The sequence below is a fragment of the Anastrepha obliqua genome, chromosome 3 (assembly GCF_027943255.1).
Source record: "Anastrepha obliqua isolate idAnaObli1 chromosome 3, idAnaObli1_1.0, whole genome shotgun sequence".
Taxonomy (NCBI): Eukaryota; Metazoa; Arthropoda; class Insecta; order Diptera; family Tephritidae; genus Anastrepha; species Anastrepha obliqua.
In genome coordinates, this window is record NC_072894.1 from 88,800,246 (window position 1) to 88,816,720 (window position 16,475).

The window sequence follows — 16,475 nt, forward strand, 5'->3', positions numbered from 1 at the left end:
GAACATGTATATTGAAGTCGATCGGTTGGTAAATGGCAAAGTTATTCAGCGTTTACATACCGACATAAAAAATGGGCGCACCCTGTACTTAACTCTTAACATAACAAGCGGGGTCCTCAGAAGGTCCAATAAGGTGACGTTAAGTAATTCTGCCGTAAATACACAATTAAACCACGTTTCTTATATAGATAAAAGATTGATATCCTATTAACTTAACTATAATTCGTTCTGTCGAAAAAGGAACGCAAAAAAAATTTTTTTGTTTTTTTTTGCCTCCTTCATTAATTACACCTGTCGTATGACACTAAGTAATTCTTTCTACGGCTTGGATTTCATAACATTAATCAATATCAATATTACATTTTGGTTAAATTTTTGTGTGAGTTTACAAGTGTAGCTTTAAATTATTCTAGTTATCAGCTGAGTTGTTGCATTAAACCATGTTAGTGTTTTGTTCAAAATCTGTTGTAACTTGTTTTTGGCTGCTTCTAAGGTTTTATGCGTTGCCAATAGGACGGTGCCATCTGCAAAGCTTGCTATCATGTCGAGACTTGCAGGCAAGGGAATATCAGCTGTGTACAGCACATATAGTACAGGCCCTAGTTCACTGCCCTGAGGTACACCGGCTTCCATGAGTTGAATGTTAGAGTATTTGTCTCTATATTTCACGTAAAAGTATCTATTTGCTAAATAGCTTTTCATTAACAAATAGTAGTCGAGTGGAAGATACTGTTTAAGTTAAAATATTAAGCCCTTGTGCCACACGCTGTCGAAAGCTTTCGCTACATCAAGATACACAGCAACGCATGTACAGGGTGGGCCATATAGCGTTTGCTTTTTGAACCACCTATTTTTTTGAGAATGGTAACACAAATGACATGTCAAATGTGTTCATAATTTACTTAAAGGTTTGACAAATACGAAATGGGACGCTATACGCTTGAACAATGGGCAGAAAATCGTTTAACCGAAGATGAACATTTTTACCGAAAAATCATCTTTTCTGGCTACGTCAATAAGCAAAATTGTCGGATTGGGGGCTCAGAAAATCCACACGTTACTGTAGAGAAGCAAATGCATCACTGTTTGGTGCGGCTTTGTCAGGTAACTCCTTTAGAATCCTTTCTGTGATTCCGTTATATCCCGGGGACTTATTTACGTAAATTTTTGTCTCAATTGCTATTCGTATTTCTTTCGAAGTTATTTTCGTGGTTGGTATATTTATGATATTTGTGAGGTGAGCATGAAATTCTGAATTGTCAACGTCTTGGTTATTATGTTGATTTGTAAATGTTTTTTTTAAATGATCAGCGAGTATTTTTGCTTTTTCTTTTGGCGTTTTCGCCCAAGAATTTGTCCTAGTCCTTAGAGGGGGTTGGTGCATAACTGCGTTGTCGATTTTTTGCAGGCCTTCCATAGTGTATAGTTTGTAGCTCTAGTAGCTCCCAGTGATGCGATATATATTTCAATTTTTCCTCCTTGTCCACTTTTAATATATCTTTAATTTCTTTTGTTGCTATATTCGGCCTTTTTTTAATATCTAGTGAACGTGTAGATTGCCATTGTTGCCTTAGTTTTCGTTTTTCTCTGATTTTTTCCAAGATTTTATGGGGTAATTTGTATTTGTTGTTACTCACTTTGATTATAGGTCTTTGAAGTATGCGATTGCGGAGTCAATTCCCTTTTCGCTATTTGGGGGGACTTTAATGTTAAGGCTTTGCTCCGTAATTTCACGAAAATAGTCCCAGTTCGTACAATTATTGTAAAATTTATGTGTCTTGTAGTTTAGGATAAGACTGGTTTCATAGCTTAATAATATTGGAGAATGGTCAGATGAGAGGGCAAAGCTTGGAGTTATTTCCAGTTGCTCACTTTTAATATCTTTCGTAATGTAAAAGTCAATTAAATCAGGTCGCTTCCGTATATCAGTTGGCCAATAAGTTGGTTCTCCGGAGCTTAAAAAGTTTCTTTTATTTTCTATTATTGCATCGTAAAGATTTTTCCCTTTCGTGTTTATTATTCTGGATCCCCATAAGGTATTCTTTGCATTGAAATCTCCGCCTGCAATAAAACGGCCTTTAAGAGTTTTAAGAAAGTCAAAGTATAGTGTTTTAGAATTTTTATGTTTAGGAGGGCAGTATATGGCGGAAAGGGTTAAATGTCCACCAAAGTCCTCAATTTGTATAGATGTCGCTTGCAAGTAGCCCTGTCTATAGTGGTTCACATCAATGCATTTAATATATTTGTTAATAATTACTGCCGTTCCACCATGTGCCTTGTTATCAGGGTGATTGGTGTGATAAATAGTATAGTTAGGAATGTTTCGATAATTTCTATCTGTAAAATGTGTTTCAGATATTAAAGCTGCGTCTGTGTTATTGTTTTTTAGGAATGTTTTTAGTTCCAGTGCATGTTGGCTTAGACCATTAGCGTTCCACAGGACAATTCTTAATTTATTCGCTTTGTTCATTAAATTTAGCGAAAAGTAACATGATCATTTTTATCATTGCAGATATTTGTGAGGTTAATTGTTTCATAATATCTATCAACTCTGAATTTTCTTTGTTTTCCGTTATAGTTGCTCCATAGATTGAGCATCATTTTTAGTGTTTATGGCTGTTACTTGGTCATAAGATAAATTTGGTGTTGTAGTACTGTGTTGGGTTGTCACATTGTCTAGTGTAGTTTGAGATGCCACTTTTTCTTCTGTGTTTGTAATTGTGGTGGGATTTTTCTGTCTAAGACTTGGAAAGTGCTATATTTTTAATGATTTATAAATCATACAGCCCTTGTAATTGGTTCTGTGGTTTTTACCACAGAGAGCACATTTTATTTCGTTGAAGTCCTTTACTGGGCATTCTATGGCTTTGCTGGAAGTCAGCACATTTGACACACACAGGTGTTTTAAAACAAAAATTTTTTGTGTGACCGTAGGTGTTGGCAGTTTGTGCATTGAGGCAAAGTGCGTTTTTGATGTGGAGGCTCAAATTTAATTTTGCAATGTAGTAGAAGTGTAATAGTGTATATATCTTTGTTGTTGGGTTGGTTTTTTATTCAAGTGTAAACAGTGGCAAAGGTGCTTTGGTAGTAGCGTGTAAGATATTATGAATATTTGTGACCGCATGTCCAAGTTCACCTAACTCTTTTACAATTTTCCTCTTTTTCTGTGGAGTTGTGCAAGTTCCTCAGTATAACTTTAAATCCCCTTTGTTCTTTGGGCTTATATGTATAATACTGAGTATTTTTTTCTTTTATTAATTAAGAGATTTGTGTATAGTGCTATGACTCTTTGGGTTCAATTTTTACTTCATTGTTTTGCTGGACTTTCAGTTCAAAAACGCAATTCGGAAGTTTGTTTAGCGCATCGGTTAAATATTTAATGCATTCAACATTCTCCACAAATATAGCTGGTGGTTTTGAAGTTTTAGATTTTTGCTGCTCGTTAGTGTTGTTTGTCCCACTGTTTTGTGTTACTTTTTCTTTTTCATCATCAAGAGAGAGTATATCAAATCTATTTGATGTCAAAGTATTCGGGATTGATTTGTTATTTGTTGGTTTACTTAACCAGTAGGTTGTGATTGTTTTTTGGTTTGCTAATGTTTTATGTTGTTTGGTAGTTTTTGTTGTTTCTGCATTCTTATCTGGAGAATTACGTATTCTCTTTGGAAGAGAAAGTTCTTTATTGTTCTCACCTGCTTTTGCCTGCATAACTATGTTTGGGCATGAAGACATGATTGGCGAGTAAGAGAAAATTGAATAGTTTGTAGTAGCGGTTCTGCTTGTTGATGCTGATGTTGTAACTGTTGTGATTGATGTTGCGCTTGTGAAAGCTATCAGACAAGTGGTAGGATGAGAAATGGTGATTAGATCAGTTGGAGTTTGGCATTGCTCATTCCATGAGAGAGGAGTAGTGGGTTTAGAATTAACGGCGGTTTCGAGGTGAGGTTGTACAGCTGATGACTTTCTCTTTAATTCACTTGCCGAGAACGGAATATTGTAGCTGGAGTTAGCACTTGTAGCGAGTAGTCCTTCACATTACGGTTTAATCTTTGTTATAAAATAACTGCGTTATATATAAAATATATATAAAAAAAAGTACCTTAAGAACAATTTTTTTATGTAATATATTTTCTGTAAATTTTTTATTAAAATCACCTGAAACTCCTAAGCCATTCCGAACGCTGCATATATTCTCCATGAACTTCACTAGTTTAGACGCAAGGCCAATATGGTGCAGCCTATATGAGTATATCAAGTCTGAAGAAAGTCTGAATTTCTTAAAACATTTCTCTGTAAAAATATCTTTACTCCTGCTCTGTGCGCCTTCATGTTATCCCACCAATGGAGGTTCCCATAATTTTATGAAATATTCAAATAGAGGGCTTTCGAGAGCCGACCACTTTTGACTTTCAAGGCTACATAATTTATCTAATGCATCCCAATGTGTCAAATACACTCGGCTACAGTAGCCTCGTTTTACGTTCTAATCACACAAAAAACAATTTAATTCACTTCGCCCTCATGAATTGCTCCCACATTCTTCTATAACAAGCACATTTCTTCAGCGCCATTTAAAAATGCTCGCTCACAACCATTATTAAGCGTTTCAATCATTCGGAAATAAAGACATACATTCAAAATACCAAATGACGGTTTAATCAGCTTCAAACCGACTTTCAAAAACATCACCTCACCCACAAAAGGCATCTGCCGACATCATCGCCATCAGAGCTCATTTTGTTTTGGCATTCGGCACAAGAGAGAATATTTAAATTTATTTTAATAAACAAAGTACGCGAGAATTTCGTAATATCTAAAGGACAGCGGTGGAGAGAAGATAAGTCCCACGTTACTTGCAATTCCCGGAGCTTAGTGAAAGGGGTTGTTACACACGCACACAGTAATGCTGCTTGTTAAAAGGGTTAAATTTTACGCTTTTCGTTAATTTGGTTTGTACAATGATTATAAGTTGTTGCTGTGACGCCCGTGTGTAACGGTGTTAATTTGTCCGTAGACAAGTGCACCGTTGAGTTTGGTACGCATTCCTTGTGAGTTATTTCCGTGTTTTTCTGTTAGCACATTTGCCACGCCGTGAAGGAGTAAATTAAATGATTAATAAGATTTCAGCATTGCGGCAAATGACAATGTTGAAGAGTTGATCTGGAGAGGATGATGGGTGGAGATCAACGCACTTTGCATTTCGAAACTTTCGCTATGGTTTCACGCTAGCTAAGCATAAACAAGCTTTAACTCTTTCTGTTGGAGATTTTCACGTTTCCTTCCACCAACTCAATAGCGATATATTTTATAATACAAACATTTGAGGAAAAATTAAGGAAGAAATTAAACAGACCTGCAGAGATACCTGGTCGACAAAATTATTAAACCATGGATGGTGCTACGATCCTTTTGGATTAATGTCTGTATTTCGATAACGGTTAAATAAAAACTCCAACGGTGTCGTTGACGTTTAGGTGTGGTCCACATTCAACATCGGCCCTTGAAATTTAACCACCCTTTATGTATATTCATGTATAGTTGATATTTCCACACTTTAGCAAACTCCTTCCTCCAATTTGTGGTGTGAGTTTGATGTTTTTGTGAAAATAGGGGGCCCTACACTTTCATGCCGCCTTCGAAAGGCAGATGGTTTTTTATGAGTAGCCTTCTGGTGGCAGAAATACTTTCAGAGGTTTACCATTGCATCCGGGAAGCAACAGCTATCAAAAAAACCTTTTCTATGGTGTTTCATGCTCACAATGACTATTGAACCCGGGCATTACCGAATGGTGGTCACGCACAAAAAATTCGGCTAATACGGCCTATTATTTACTACTATTTATTAGTCATCATAAAAATCAACTTTACATAACAAATTACACTACAACGATTTACTTCTCAAGTGCTTATGAAGTTCTTGTAACAGGTCGACCCAAAACTGTTTCATCGTATGCAGTAATTGGCAAATGCTTAAGGTCTGACTTTTGCCAATTTATAAAGGCCTTGATGCAGATTTTCTTATACTCGTATTAAATCAAATAATGAGCGTGGAGAAGGACTTAAGGAGTTAACTTCAATCAGAAATTAAGCTTTTTCTCACATATAGAGTAACTCACACCTATTCTTTTCTATCATAATATTTTGCGAAAATGGAAAAACAGAGTATGCGGATATTTTATTTATTTGGTTTTATTTCATTCGTTAACATAAAATACACAAAAATGTACATTTATTTCATAGTAACGCATGCAGCAGCAGGAAACTGCTATCCAAGAATCCGTCTATGCCAAGAACAATACGAAAAATTAACGGGGAGTGGGCTGACAGCTGTGAGGACTCTCTAGAAGACCTAGTCAGTACACATTTTCCAAGGTGTGCGGACATTGCAGATCTCGAACCTAGAGGAGGTATTGTGCACGAAATCCCGACGAACGTAATTACAACCAACAAAATAGAATGGGCTATACAAAGTTTCGACCCATATAAATCGCCAGGACTGGATGGAATCTTCCCAGCCATGCTCCAAAAGGTAAGCCACCTTGTGGTACCATGGTTAAGAACGATATTCAGGGGATGCCTGAGGTTCAGCTACGTTCCTGTATCGTGGAGAGAAGCGAGGGTTGTGTTTATTCCAAAAGCGGGAAAAAGCAACCCTCTATACTCAAAAGAATACAGGCCCATTAGTTTGACTTCATTTCTCCTGCAAACGTTAGATAAGATTCTAGATACATACATTAGAGACACAATTGCGCCGGACGAATTATCCAAGGCGCAGCATGCTTACACTAAAGGCAGATCCACTGAAACTGCACTTCACTCACTTGTACTAAACATAGAAAAGGCGTTAGAATATAAGGAGTATGCTCTAGGAGTATTTCTAGATATATCAGGGGCCTTTAACAACGTGACAAAAGATGCTATTTTAAATAGCATAGAGTCACTTAATGTGCAACCCGCGGTTTATCTATGGATAAGGCAGCTATTAGCTAGCAGAAAGATAAGAGCGGAGTGGAACGATGCGAGCGTCACCAAATATGCATGCAGAGGTACTCCGCAAGGTGGGGTACTATCGCCGCTATTATGGCTACTAGTAGCAAATGAAATTCTCAAGAAACTTGACAGAGGGGCACCTAAACTAGTGGCATATGCCGATGACATAGCTATAGTAGTTACGGGAAAGTACCTGGACACCATCAGTAATGTGATGAACAGCACTCTCAAAACGATACAGCAATGGGCATCTCGCGCAGAGCTAGGGATAAACGCGGGAAAAACGGACATGGTACTTTTTACCAGGAAGTACAAAGTTCCGGCGTGGAACCTCCCGAAGCTAGGCAACAACGAACTACTTCTCAAAGATTATGCAAGGTACCTCGGAGTAATATTGGACAACAAATTGCTGTGGAAGCACAACGTTGAGGAGAGGGTGAAAAAGGCCAGTAATGCGTTGTACGCACGTAAAAGAATGCTGGGCGTTACTTGGGGTCTATCACCCTCCCTGATGCATTGGTGCTACACAGCAGTAGTCAGACCGATATTGCTGTACGGAACCTTAGTATGGTGGACTGCGACAAAAAAACTGGCATACTTAATGCCGCTGGAAAGGATTCAACGACTCGCTGCTCTGTGCATAACAGGAGCGATGAAGACCACTCCAACGGCGGCGCTGGAAATGATACTCAGCATGCCACCTATTGACCTCATGGCAGAAAACCTGACAGCGAAATCCGCGAGGAGGCTAAGGGCTGCGGGGGTATTCATCTGCAGAACCTTCGGTCACAGCTCAATAGGAAAGTGGAGCTCAGGTGGCACAGACTACATGACTCCGTACTTTAATTGGGAGAGAAGGTTCCGCACTACAATTGAAGAGGAGGGATGGCACAAAGGCATGAAGCCTGGCCATAGAACCTTTCACATCTATACAGACGGCTCGAAAACTCCAGACGGAGTGGGAGCGGGTATCTACTGCTCAAAACTAGGAATAAGGCAGTCTATCAAGCTGCCAGACCACAGCAGTATTTTCCAAGCGGAAGTTTTTGCTGTGGGGAAGGCCGCGGAGCTAGCCTACACTGGAACAAGAAAGAACTCAACAATTAATATATACGTGGATAGTCAAGCAGCAATAAGAGCAATAAGCTCATATTGTATTAAGTCCAAAAATGTTCGACGGAGCAGGGAGGCCATAAAAAGGCTAGCCGGAAACAGTAGGCTGCATATCTACTGGGTACCTGGTCACAAAGGCATTATAGGGAACGAAATAGTAGATGAGATAGCAAAAAGTGCTGTGAGACTACCATTTGAACAAGAGAACGACATACCGAGACCGCTAAACACAATATACAATGAAATGGATGACCACATGAAAAGGCAAGTGAAAGCTAGGTGGACTAACCTGACCACATGCAAAACAGCAAAACTCATGTGTAGAACTAACGACAAAAAACTCACTCAATTCGTACTTACGCTCTCGCGAAAGGAATGCAGAACTATCATAGGTATGCTAACAGGTCACAATCTATTGGCTGCACATGCGTACAAGATAGGGATTGCTAACACGGACAAATGCAGAAAATGCAGAGAGGATGTTGAGGAGACTTTAGAACACCTTCTGTGCGTTTGTCCGGCATTATCAAAAACGCGACTAAGATGCCTGAGAGCCCCACTGTTTGAGGGTCTGGAAGACGTCTCAAAAGCGGAGCTAACAGCCCTACTTCGATTCGCCAAAAGCGCTGACATCCTACATGATGTCTACTTTAGGTATTCATAGAGGTCGGTCTCCATCTGGTATCGCTAGGGACCAAAAGGTCTATGCGTGGCTTATTGCCAACCAGGCTAACCTAACCTAACCTCATAGTAACGCAAAAGAAACAAACGCATACCGAATGTACAGCCTCTTGTAGTCAACTGAAATCAACCAGACAAAATTTGTTCACTAAATAAGTTATTTGGCTTTGCACTTCCCTGTTTACAAAAAAAAAAAAAAATTTGAAGTGAAAAATAACAAAATCACACTTTTTGAAGTGAAAACTTCTTTAGAATCGTTGGGAGTGATTTGAGGAAAAGTGAAACGAAAAAAGCGACCAACTTGGCTGCGAAGCGTTATATTATATGTTGATATAAAAGTAGCGACGAACTAAATAAAAATGACTTTTATTTTTTTTTCTTGTGATTCGAACCAAGGATTTTGGATCGGAAGCTCACATTGCTAGTCGCTCGGCTACCGCGCCATGCTGTCGCCGCTGGCCTAAAAGTTATTTAGTTACGAAGCGTTATATTATATGTTGTTGTATTTATTAGGTTTATTATTTAAAATGTATTGACTAGGTAGTGTGGTTATCAGCTTAACATCTGATAGATCCTCCATCGGAGGACAACAAATGTTAAACTGATTTTTGGAAATGGGCGGAGTGTTTTAGGGGCTTGCTCCTTCTCTGCCACGGGTTGACCCGGTATTGCAGTACCGCCGGGATTTCGGCTTTGAATAAATACAAGAAAAAATATACTAATACATTTAGCTTTGGTGGGAAGAGCCATAAATTTTTATATGAATACATGTAGACGAAAATGGATTTTTTTTTTTTTTTTTGAAATTTGCATTGTAGGACATTTCTGATTATTTATTGAAAACAGTTTTTTGGTTTAGATACTGAAAGTCAGTTTAAGTGAATCGGTATAAATATTTCGTACATTAATTTTTGTGAGCGTGTAATTCTCAAAAGGTTTATTAGAAAATCTATTGAAGTAAGTAGTGTGGTATCTGTTCCTATCAGCTTAACATCTGATAGATCCTCCATCGGAGGACAACAAATGTTAAACTAATTTTTGGAAATGGGCGGAGTGTTTTAGGGGCTTGCTCTCCACCTCTGCCACGGGTTGGCCCGGTATTGCAGTACCGCCGGGATTTCAGCCTTGAATAAATACAAGAAGAAATATACTAATACACTTAGCTTTGGTGGGAAGAGACATAAATTTTTATTTCTATCTATCATAAGCCACTCGTATCATTTGTTGAAATTGAAAACATTGAGGATGAATAATGATAAAATGAAGAAAATAAAATATGAACTTTATAGCAATATTATAATGAACCTATAATTATCCCGCTCCTAATTCTGCTTTCGTCTTATTCTCTCTCAGTTTGTTTTACGGAAGGTTTCACTTCTATCAAGTCTAACCGTTAGACTGGTATTTTTTTATAAACAAATTGGTCAAAACAATATTTTTAGGCATAATTAATATAAAATTTGAAGTACGTGCAAAGCCCAATATGTTAAAGAATATCCCTGAAAAATTTTAAAATGATATCTCGATTACTTTTTAAGTTATATTTGACCGCGCGAAAACAAACGTATTTCAAGAAAAACGCGATTAAAGTTTTCGTTCTTATTCATATTCCGTTCGACGCTCATCACTTCACTGGCTTTATAGGGACTTTCTATTAAGCCTAAAACATTGAAAAGATATTCTTGGAATAAAAAATTTTAAAGTGCTGGAGGGGCTGCCCCTTAAATGATACAGTTAAAAAGACCAACTATTTATTTTTTATTTTAAAAATTTTAAGATATTCAGTACTTTGTTGGGTATCCTTTATTATCAATTACAGCTTGAATTGTACGTGGCATGAAGTCAACCAGTTTGTTTGTGTATCCTGGACTAATTTGGTTCCACTCTTCAAGTATCACTTTTTTAAGATCATATATGTTAAGGATGCCATATTTCCTTATATCTGTCTTCTAAACCGAACACCAATTTTCGATAACATTCGAGTCCGGTGATTGTGGAGGACTTTCAGTAATGTGGGGACATTTGTACGAGTATATGGTATGAATCATGTTTGTATTATTTGTGATTTGTACTTAGATTCGTTATCTTGATAAAAGCGAAATTCATGTTCAATTTATAATTTTCTAGCGCTTTGAATCAAATTTTCTTGCTCATTGCTTCTTCTTTGATAAAGCCCAAGGTTCATTTCCACCGCCGTGTTTTAAAGTAAGTTTCATTTATACTTCGTCTGCAAAAAGTGCGGTCCTCCAAAATGCCGGGGTCTTTCTTAGATGGTCACGCGGAAACTGCAATCTCTTAATTCTATTCTTTGGACTTTCGAAATGTTTATTACGGGCTATTCTACCATTTAAATATGCTTCGCTCAGTATTTTTCGGACAGTTTGGGGCCTGTCGTCTTTTATTTACCACACGATTTTCACCTATAAAGCATTGAATAATGTACTGAATTGTTGATGAACGTGAATGTACAAGTTCGGATACTTTACAATTCGACATTCCTTTGTTGAAATGCTCCAAAACTAGGGCGCGCTTTTCTCATCCGTACAGCTTAAATTTGAGTTACTCCAGTATGAAACCTCTTGTATTTCGAGAACATAATTACAACTCGTATGTTATTTGTTTAGAACGAATAAAAAAAAAATGAATAAATTATCAAATTCGCTTTCCGTTCCTTGAATTTTAGTGAACCTTTTGCTTCATTCCAATTACGTTATGCACTTCTCAAGTTAAATACACTGAGTAACAGATCTGCCTATCTTGTGCCTAACGCGTAACATGGCATATACCACTGTGATCAAAAAGCTCCCATTGCGTTATACATCTGTGATTAACATTTCTACCAAAATTGTATAACCATTGCTCTTTTGTAAATCTATCTTTGCACGTGTTTCAGTTTTAAAAATGGCTTTGAATTTGCAACAACAAGTTTGTATTAAATTTTGTGTTAAAAATGCGATGCAGATGCAATGGCGTGAAAACCTTAGAAATGTTGGGAAACTGTTTCGATAATGATACATAACAACAGCCGTTTACGATGGTATGAACGCTTCGGATCGTGAGACCATCGAGGACGACGAATGTGCAGGCGGTCCGTTGACATCGAAAACTAATGAAAACATCAAAAAGAAAGAAAAATTAATTAATAACCACGAATCAACGATTGAACATTACTTATGGATCCGTTCAGGGCATTGTGGTTAATGATGGGGTTTGCGCAGTGTTGCTGCAAAACAGACGCCACGTTAATATCGCCAAAGACATGGTTTCCAAGGCTTAATCCGACCCACCATTCCAAAAACGCATCATTACTGGATGCGAGAGGCGGGCTTACGAGTACAGGATGCAATCCGGACATCAGGCGAGTAAGTGGAGAGCTCGAAATGAACCAAGACCAAAATAACCACGTCGTTTTCAATCAAAAAAGAAAGCGATGCTCACAGTTCTTATTTATTACAGCGGTATTGTACTACACATTTTTACCAGAAGGACAGACAGTTAAAAAGGACTATTATTTGGATGTTATGAGATGTTTACGGGAAACGATTCGCCAAAAAAGGGTTTTGTGGGAAAACAACTCGAAGATTTTGCACCATGATAACGCACAGTGCCATCATTATCTGTGACTTTTTGACCAAGAACGAAGCGAATACCATCCAACAGCAATCGAGTTCACCTGATATGGAAGTAGTGGAGAGCAATTAATGGAAAAATTGAAGACGTCTCTGATGGCTATACCGACAATTGAATTCCCGAAATGTTTATAAAGCTGGTACAAATACTGGCACAAGTGCGTTGCAGTTAAAGGGGAGTCCTTCGAAGGCGAAGAATTTACGTAGCCTACTATATAACTATTTTAATTGGTTTTAAATACTTTTGCTTTATAGTCAGCAAAAGTTTGTTGTCCAATTGACTGAATAAATAAATAAATATATCATATTATAAGACTACGTAAAATATACCACCAACTTTCTACTCCCACATATACCACATTTGTTTGAAAAATTCAAAATCTTATTACTCGTATGTGAACATAAATACCTTCGTTAACATTGCAGTTACAACAACATGTAAATTAGAATTAAAAAACTTTGTATTGTTGCCGAAAAGCATCGAAAGCCATCAATTCAATTACATTTATGACGAAACACGTACGTTGTGCATGCAGATGAGCCTCAGCTTGTCAATAAGAAGAGCTGGATTTCAGACAATTCTGAAAGAAAAAAGTCTCACGCGTTTCTTAAATCGTCAGTCAGTCAGTCAGTAGGCGACTAAGCAGTCAATGACAATAAAACAAATAAATATACTCCCATAAAGTAACAAAACGAAAGCAAGAGAATTGTACCGTCAGTTGAAAAAGGCTCAATGGCAAGAATTCCACGATCTACCTCAACAAATGTTGTCTCGTCATTCATACGACCCACAGGTAATGATATTCACATCGTAAAACTGATAAAAAAAACCAAATTCGCGTAAATAACGCAACAGCAACGGAAAAAGCAGCATCAAAATAAAAATATAAGGTGCAATAACCATAAATTATTTGATAAACTATACGAACACAAGGGAGAGAAAGAAATACTTCCAAAAAGGGAGTTCTCTCTTTATCGCTTTCAATTTCAATTTGAGTGAGCGTTTCGCCTGAGTGGGTGGATTCAATGTTTGATCGGTGGTTGCTTGATTGCTGTAACCTTGCCCTTCTTATACTTTTCGACGGCTGCTGCATACATTACGATTTGGTTGAATGTGACACATGAAACACTGTGAGGTAGAAACCTGCTGTCTTTTGAAACGGTTTGCAATTTTAAAGGTTTCACAAAATTTATAGTAAAGAAATGCAAACTAAATGGAATGCGTATACCAATAAATTATATTAAAGTTATTTAAAAAAATTTAACAATTACTTATCCTGAGCTCAGCCGGTATCTATGTATAAGTACATATATAAATATGCTATATCGCATACATGAATATTGTTAAGGCAAAATGTAAATGTGTGCAACTAATACACTCTTACTGTGACAAATAAAACAATTATTTAAAATATAATAGTTCGATATTATTCATTTCTGAAAATGCAAATAAGTTTTAAGAGACTTTAAAATAATTTTAATTTACCTAAATTTAAGTAGTTAAGATAGGCACGTAATAAAGAAAGGTTCATAATAAGAATAAAGGGGGGGAACCCCGGCAGTTTATATACGTTTTTCCTTTTACGATTGTGCATAACAAATGCCATTCTTCAACGCGACATCAGGTCATCAACTCCAATGAGGCTGGAATAGCACCAAGCATACTTTCACCTTACCACTCAGTGTTTTCAGCTAAAATAGTTCCATTATTAGGAGCGATGAAACACGCTCAGGCCCACAAAGGAAAATTTATTAATGCCACTGACATTCTATCAATCCAAAACATTTACAGGAGCAACAGTTTACTCGCTAACATATATAATATTTGTGTCAAGCCTACCCGAAAAATTATTCCAATGTGGTTCCACGCTTACCAAGGAATAAATGACAATGAGCTTGCACGCGCCCTGCCATCTAACAATCCCTGGGAAGGATATTCACAACAAAATCAAAAGGATTATTGACGAAGTGGAGTCAAATGTGTGAACCCCATGTGGTTGAACATTCATGATAAGATATAAACTCACTAAAAACGGAGCATGATAATAAGTCACATAAAAATAGCACACCTACACCTCTTAACAGGAGGACGTAAATTAATATTGCCTCGATGCGGATAAACGCCAAAAGTAAAGCATCTGCCGAGTGATTGTGAGCCACTTTTGAATTCAAAAACGCCGTCTTCGCTAATTTAAGATATCAACACCTCGAATAGGCGGCCGCGGTAGCCGAATAGGTTGTTGCGTAACTACCATTCGGAATTACGTAGGTTCGAATATCCGTGTATGAGCACTAAAATGCTAGAAAAAGTTTTTTCGAACAGCGGTCGATCTCGCGGCAATGGCAAACCTCCGAGTGTATTTCTGTCATGAAAAACCTGCCCAAAAAAGATCTGCCTGTCGGAGTCGCCTAAAAACTGTAGGTCGCTCCATTTGTGGGACAACAGGCCAACAGGCGGAGCTCGACCAAATACCCAAGAAGAGTATATATGTATATCCTTATATGTATATATATATATATATATTCTTTTGAAACACTTTTGCTATATATATATATATATATATATATAGGTATATATTCATACATATATTTTAGGCAAAGCAGCCTTTGTACAAACTCAGTGACCAAGTGACCAATGAATAACGGAGGCTGATTCCCTTAGAATTATGTTATTTGCAAATTTTATTTACAACTAATTTTTAATAAACAAACAAAATTTGTTTCTCTGCTGTCGGTACCCACAACTTCTTTTCAATAGTTATAATATTACAGTATTATGTATTATATGAAATATAATTAATTGTGGTAAGTACAATAAATAAATAAGAATACGTTTCAAAATAAAAGAAAATGTTTAACTTTGGCATGAAACACATTTTATCAAAAAAGATATTTAATCTGAAATTTGCTTACGTTGTCAATAATTAAACAAGCAAATAGAAAAATTTAAATCCTGGAATTGTAAAGTAAAATTTAAATTTTAAATTGATGGTATATAGTTACTGTAGCTAGACAAGAGTTCTTCCCTTTATTACTAAAATTTAAGCCCCATACAATAAATTTTAACAAAAATACCAAACACTTAGAGCCGCATTAAACAGTTTGCCCCGAGCAACCCCAAAAACTGGTCCAATAAATTTAATGTAGGCGTTAAGTGCACACACACAAACGTATGTCGATGTACGTAACATAGATATGTTTGAATGAATGAATGAATGCATTTTCATTCCTCCAGTTCCAAACTACCCACTTAGGGTATCCATACTGCGCAGGCGCCAACATGGAAAGTGAAAAGCCGAGCGTCGTTTTCGTATTTAGTCGCAGATGAATCGTCAAGCTCCCAAATGGATGCTGCAACAAAATGTGGGGTAGACAACCATTTGATTTACTCATCGTCAAATAGTTATGCTTATGCTTATACACACACACATATAGAGAAATATCGGAACAGAGGAATAATTTATAAGGGAGTAGAGTAAGTTTTGTTTATTTTCACTGGAATATACCTACTTGTACATACATATAAAGGACGAGTATGTGAAGAATAATATGTCGTATGAATGCGTTTTCTGAATGCAAATGGCGACAGTGACGTTGCACAAGGAGCGCAAATAACTCACATACATATATTTGAAAGTATACACGTATGTACGTATGTATACGAAAAGGCAGAAATGGCTCAAGTATGGTTAAAAACTGCTCAAATTGTTGAGCCGCTTTAAGCTACTGGGAATTATGTGCCTTGATCGCCAGCAAAAAATGTACAATTCAAAAAAAGAAAAATTATTTAAGATAGACTGTTTTTACTGCCGACTGCCTTAATTATTTCCCAACGAAAGGATATGCCCCCATGCATTGAGCTTTACGAGATGTTATTCCTTAACGAGAATTCTCCTGTTTGCCGTTTACATACATACTCGTATGTATGTACATAAGTAGGAACATATTAAATCTAATATTGCCTATCTAACGCATTGGTTCAATAAACGACTGGCGCGCTTTGTTAATTTCGGCTGAAACCGCGAAAGCGGTTATCGCGCCAATTAAGAAGAAGAAGAATGC

The 16,475-nt window shown here is 37.1% G+C and overlaps 2 pseudogenes; both read left to right on the forward strand.

The window, feature by feature from the left end:
• The first annotated feature begins 9,301 nt into the window (after window positions 1-9,301).
• Window positions 9,302-9,485, forward strand: LOC129243208 (U2 spliceosomal RNA; annotated as a pseudogene).
• A 246-nt stretch (window positions 9,486-9,731) lies between these two features.
• On the forward strand, window positions 9,732-9,917 carry LOC129243324 (U2 spliceosomal RNA; annotated as a pseudogene).
• Window positions 9,918-16,475: the final 6,558 nt, after the last annotated feature.